We start from the raw sequence: 6,851 nt of genomic DNA, 5'->3' as shown, positions 1-6,851 counted from the left end.
GAAAAATGCGTTAATTTCTTTCTTATGATGGAACAAGTTAAAAGTTCGAGCCTACGTATGTAGGGGTCTGAACGATCGATCAGAATTCTGTCCCTTTACCTCAGAAACTGGAAACTGACCGCAGATTGATCGCCGCAGATTTTTCACCCCCCAGAAAAGAAAAAAAAGAAAATCTAGTTAGTCGGTACACGAGAATTCCATTCTCCATTTTATTCCTTTCGCCCCCTATTCCCGGATATTAACCAATATTTTAAACATTTAGGCGGCAGAACGAAAACTTTTATGTGCCAATTTTACGACAATCTTGCAACCTCGCATCGCCGTGGAAAATGAAAAATCTTCCGCCATCTTTTCCTTTCTTATGTACTTTCCAGGATGCGTAATACTTGTCAAAGTGAAAAACGCGGAGAATTACATCACGAAAATGTTATACTTTATACTTCGCGTTACATCATCCTTCGGACGAGGCGTGCATATCGCGGCCAAGTGCAAAAGATAAATCGAAAACGATCGAAACCGCGAATTGAATCTGACGCGAGACTATCCTTTCCTCTTTAATACTACAACACACTCGTGACCCGGTCTTTATCGACTATGCATGCACGTAAGAATAGGGTGTCTCGAGGGTGAGCACTCTTCGACCCTTACATATCGCGAAACAAATATTTTACACAGTGGTGGTGTAAGTTGAGGGAAGTCGAGCGCGTAACATTGCTTGATTTCTCCCCTGAAACGAACAAGTTTAAACGGAATTTATCCAACGATGATTTATCCCTTTGAAAAATAATCTAATTATTTAGGAGAAAGGAGGGAAAATATGATGAAAGAGGAAATCCGAGAGAGAAGAAATTCTTGGAGAAGGGATAAGAAATTATTCGAAATTATTCCAATCGTCGAAACTTTTCCCCGATCGAAAAACTAAAACGAAAGGAAAGCCAGATTCGCGTCCAATTTTCCCATCAATTTCCTTGGAACTCCTTGGAATTTTTTGAATAAAACTTCTAAACAACGTTTGCTTTGAAAAAAAAGTAAAGAGGAAGACGATATCCGGGAGGTTCTGTGGGATCTGTTTCACGATAAGTAAAATGGAATATGATTAAAAATAGATGGTATTCTATTATTCCCCGAGGGATATCGAGTGTGTTTCCCTCAAGATAAGATGCTCGTTATAATAGTTTGCGACTTCTTCCCGATATTGCCAACATTTCGAGATCGTCCTTGACATTTCCTGCTTCGAACGAAACAACCGAACTTCCTTCCCGGTTCCTTGCAAGGAGACAACGATCGAAATTTTAGGGATCAAACATTTACTCTCCACTGATACGAAATGCTTAGATATCGAGACGGATTTAAATTGAATAATTTCGTGCCTGTGCACAATTATAGCTCAATTTCGATCTTTCTTGGAAAATTCACGATATCAATATCGATATTCTTTTATCTCAAATCGAAGCGAAAGTAAGACGGAATGAAACGAATTAAAGAATTGGACGTTCCCCGAATCGAACGAAAGCCACTGATAAGAAGACATTTAAGAGAAGAAGAAAAAGAATTAACATAATTAAAAGATCCGTGGAAATCGATTCATCTCCTTGATAACTCCATCCGTTTATTCTCTAGACGAGCGATCTAATAAAAAAAAAAAAATATTGGGACAACATCTCATTGGACGATGGTGGTGGGGTTCGAATCGATCCTTTTAAACAGTTCATTAATACAGTTTGTAAATTGATTGTTCATTCGTGTTGGACGGAATTTAATTCGAAAGCTCATTTTCATGGCAAATATCTCGCCGGCGGGCCAATGCTAATGCCATTTTGATTGAAATCGAAATTCGATCTCGGGGAAAGAATGAAACTTGTTTAGAGGGCGTAACAAACGTTTCGTTCTTCCACGTCATTCTTCGCCAAGTTCGATTCTATTAACTGCAATATGTATGGTAATTCGAGATCCAACGAAAGACGATTTACCGATATCGAGAATGTACATCGCAACATGGATTTCCACGTTCGATTCGAACGAACGACGAACGACTTTACTTTAAAACGATCCAAAATTCATGCGTGTAAAGGAATCACGCTTCTCGTTAACAATGAACATCTCTAATTGCACCATGCCTCTCCATTGTGTTCGCATTGCGCAAAGAGAGCGGGCCACGGTATAACGAGCCATCCCAGATCGCGAAATTACAAACAGCGCTGCTGGAATATGATAATTCGGTTGGCTGGCTTTGTTTGAAAAGAGTTGTTGAGCTGCACAGAGAAAATTGAAACGCTGTCGAGGCAAAGACGAAGCTCGTCTCGATCAACGAACCTCCACAACTCCACCCGTAATTTTAATTAATCTCGATCTCGTGACGAATAGCGCGAGACGTGACTCTCTACGAGAAGGAAGAGCGAGTTTCTTCCTTTTTCGATTACTTCTGATATTCGAAAGACGTTCTCGTAGAACGAACGTAATCCCGTGAGAATAAGAAGTTTGCGTTTCGACACTAAGTTCGTGACTAGTTTTGTGTACGATTGTGGCCAATCGAGGCGGAGTCCGTATAGCGAACGAGAATTAAGGAGGTTGAAAAATGAAATTACCCTGTAGTTATTCGAATGTATATATATATATATAGAGAGAGAGAGAGAGAGAAAGAGAAACAAGTTTGTAAATTGAAAAGACGTGGGATTTAGTGAAGTAGTGAACATCCATTTAGTGAAATCCTTCTCACGAATGTTGTAAACTTTGTAAAAATTTGATTCGAATTTAAAAGTTAGTAAAAAAAAAATAATGATAAATTAGAAAGAGAGAAAAGACAGATTTGGAAAGGAGAGCTTTCAAGTTGCTCACCTTGAAACGAGTTTCACGATCCATTAATCCACAGTGATCGCTTAATATTCGGAAGCAAACCGCATATTTTGATGCGATCGGCCTATTTTCATCACGTTTACAAATTCCATTTGCCCATAACACTGGAAAATTTATAGTTACGTTCAACGCGAAGGCCGAATCGCGTTCGAATCACTCTGCTATGCCTCAACGTTACTTTTAATTAGCCTTAGAGCAATCGTGAGATCCGTCGCGTAGATAATAAAGATCGATAACAGTTTCGACTGTTTGCACGATAAATAATAAACGCTGCTCAAGTTACGGAATATTCGTAACGGAGTCGTGTCGTCGATATCGAGTATAAATGTCCTGGATAATTAAAAAATATCGTTGCGATCGTACGATGCGACGTCGAGTGCATAGCAGATACCATCTGAGAATAGATATCTTTATCTTTGGATATCGCGAAGTGAAAGGAATAATAATAATGAAAAAAAAAAAAATTCGAAAAAGGGAAAAAGACCGAGTTTACGATTTATCCTAACCCTGTGATATTTTTAACGCTCTATTTGCAGATTCGAGGACGTAATAGACGTATTATTCGACGTCTTTTGCAACTTGTCCATTATATACAGGACTCGAAAGCGCGCGGATCAATTGATTTTCTTTTTTTTCAACGGTGTCGAATTACCACCACTATCGGATAATTGCGCATAATTGATTTAGCTAAAAGCACGCTTTTGATTAACAGGTTCATTATCGAGAATTATCGATAGTCACGTTCGTTAAATTATCCTTTGCCCCTCGTTTGCCGATTCTCGTCTCGTGCTCGGAGTGATTGGTGTTAAAAAAAAAAAAAAAAAAATGGCGCACGCTCAGTCGTGTTCCTCCTTTTTTTTTCCTACCATTTATTTAAGGTATAAGGCAGGAGGAGAGTCGTTATTTTGATCCGAAATCGTTTCGTGAAAATGCTGAAAGCGCAGCGAGAGAGCGTTAAACGATCCCATCGAGATTCGTCCATTTCGATTAGCAAATCGAAAAAAAAAAAGAAAAAAGAAAGCGTTAGAAGGACGGTTTAATCGTCGCGCTATCCACACGCGCATGCAGCGTGTGCAAACCTGTCTCAAAATTACTCGAGCATCCAGGAATTGCAAACATGTCTTTTCCACGATTAGGACTGGCTTTCGCGAAATTCAATCACGATGATCGAGTTGACAATGAACTCTCTGCCACCGATTAATCCAACTTTGAATTAATTTCGTGTTCCCAAGTACGAATGACCCTGTTCGAAGCTCGAATAAGGTCAGAAAACTTCGATATTCCGGTGAAATCGATCGATCCGATAAAGCGATTAACGTTAATTTTAAAAAAGAAAAGTAGAAAAGGCGTTGTTTTTCACGAAGTTTCAGACGTTTTCCTCTAGTTTCTTTTTCATTGTAATTTTTTTTGTCTAAGAGGCAGATAATTGAAGATATCTTTGAATAAAGGGGATTGACTATTGTCGAAGGAGATTGTGGTAACACGATACAAAACGCTTCTTGCTTTCCTCATCATCGCTTCACTTAAGGTTGAAGTTCATGTTACCCCCAGGTTTGAAAAATGTTTTTCAAAGACGCTGCTTTTTTAATCCTTCCCCATTCAGTCGGCTGATAAAATTGCGAACAAAATTTACACGGTATTTGAGAAACTTTGATATTTTCATATATGTATATATATATGTATTTTTAAACTTTCATGCGGATAAATCGAAAAAAAAAGTTCACTTTTGCGGTACAAAGTGAAAAGTCAAGCATGAAATTTCAGTTTTGCTTAAAGAATTTGAAAAAAAAAATAACAGTTACACGTGAAACTCTTAACTTCAAAAAAAAAAAAAAGGAAAAAGAAAAGAATGTTTTTATCTAAATCTAGTGTTGTTAACACGATTATTCTCATCTTTCTCGACAGACGATTTCCTTTTTGCGAAACTCGATTAAGCGTTAAAATTCGAAAAGATCGTGAAAAATTTTCGTTCCCATCATCGAAGATTATGCGTAAAAATTGGAAAAATAACAAACAGATTGATATTCGATTTAGAGGATTAAAAACAAATTAAAAGAGGAACGCTCAATGCTCAATTCGTGTTTCGCGAACGAAAAAAAAAAAAAATATGAATATTCAACGTGTTTGATACCGGGTATTTATGAGAACAGAAGCTGCGCATCCCTCGAGCGATAGAAATGCCTTACCTTTTGCCGAATAAGATCGTGTGTTTATGCAACATCACGAGAAAACAAATATATTCTTCTTTGCTCCTTCCACGGGCATTTCAGACATGACACAAAGGATAAATCTCTCTCTCTCTCTCTCATTTATACGGCACTTTTTACATCGAGATAAGATTCGAATTTTCCGTAAATACTGTAGCATTCTTTCTCAAAGATATCGCGAAAATTTCTTGCTCCTCTCTTAATACCGAATACTTACTCGTGTAACTTTTGCGTAATTTTTCGCGTTTATACATGAAATCTTTTCATCGACGAATAAAAAAGCTGAACATATTTACTCTTGTTGTATAAAAAAAAGAAAAAAATACTGGTGCATATGGAGAGAAACGTAGTTGTGCAAATAATAATCAACGGCTTGTTTAAAATATATACGTCGTATAGTGGAGATGCAAAAAAAAAAAAAAAAAGAAATAGAGTGTTTTTTTTTTTCTTTTTGCTCGATCAGGCTTTACTCGCGAGGTTTTTACAAAGAACACGGGTGCTATAAAACTCCTCCGGGCAATGAAAATTTTCCAGCCTTTTCCTCCGATTTTTCTCCGCAGTAAAATCACGATGATATAACGGAGGAAATAATTGTACGCGGAAAAAATTTACAATTGCGCGATTGTTCGTGCTTTTTAGAGGAGTGGAGGAGGGGAAAGGGGCGATTAACGTTTGCATTTCGTGGAATTCTTTGTTTATCGCGTTTAACGCGTGAGTCGAAAAAGCGTGGCGTTACTGCCGAATGTGAGATATATAACCGTTTAATTTTATCGCAACGCGAAGCGTGAACGGCCATGAATAAAGATAGAGCGGGTACGAACTAAAAATTTCAAGAGAAATTTAAATCCGTCCGATTAAGATTATTTCGATTTCGCTGCTTCCGCTTCTTACGCACAGTCGATATCTCTGATATTTTATAAGTAATTATCTCCGATATTTTATAGAAGTTCATCGATTGTGCATTGTTTTTTTTTTTTTCAAAGAAGGGAAATCGACCTTTGGGTCGCTTAAAAATAATTCCCTTATCACATTTAATTACTTCACTCACCTCCCACGTTTCTTTGCGGCGAGTATTTCTTCGCGGTAAAATATTTGTTACGATATTTGTTGCCAAGTTTGTCTAAATCTAAAATTAAACCATGTCTGTTCAAAAAATCTGTTTGAAAAGAGATAAACACATAAACACGCCGTCGTAACATTTTTATCCAAGTATCCATCCAAAGCCGTCGCAAAGCGGCTCGAATCGAAGGTGGTGGTCACCAGAGGAATTCGAAACTGTGGCGAGTTACGACGTGGGAAATTCATAGTGGATGAAAAATTCATGGAACGCGAAAAAAAATCGTAACTCTTCTTCGTGAAGAGGTATTAAAAAGGTTCGAAAACTCTTTACGGCCGACGTAAGTAAGTAAAAGACTTTCATCGTCCCCCCATCCCTCTCTCCTGGAACATTGGAAACTTGGCACGGGGATGAGGGATGATTGTCGACCGAGAAGAAAATGAAGAACAAGGATAAATCAATTAACCATAATCACGGACTCGATTTAACGTGCAGGAGATAAACGGACGCCAGGTGAAATATTCCCTCTTTTCTAATATCGAAGCTATTTATACCACGAGTTTAAACAAGAATCACAATACGAAATTGTCTCGATAGAGAAGCAGAGGAAATTTTCTCTTAATAACGACAAAATAAATTACACCTGAGTGTCGTTAAACCGCGACCAATACGATACAAACCAATCGCATCAGAATTTTCTTCGACCAGAGTTAATCCCTTCCGTAAATCTTCCC

The sequence above is a fragment of the Apis cerana genome, linkage group LG2, assembly GCF_029169275.1.
Source record: "Apis cerana isolate GH-2021 linkage group LG2, AcerK_1.0, whole genome shotgun sequence".
Lineage (NCBI taxonomy): Eukaryota > Metazoa > Arthropoda > Insecta > Hymenoptera > Apidae > Apis > Apis cerana.
The sequence above is the reverse complement of the archived record's forward strand: the minus strand, read 5'-3'. Positions refer to the sequence as shown.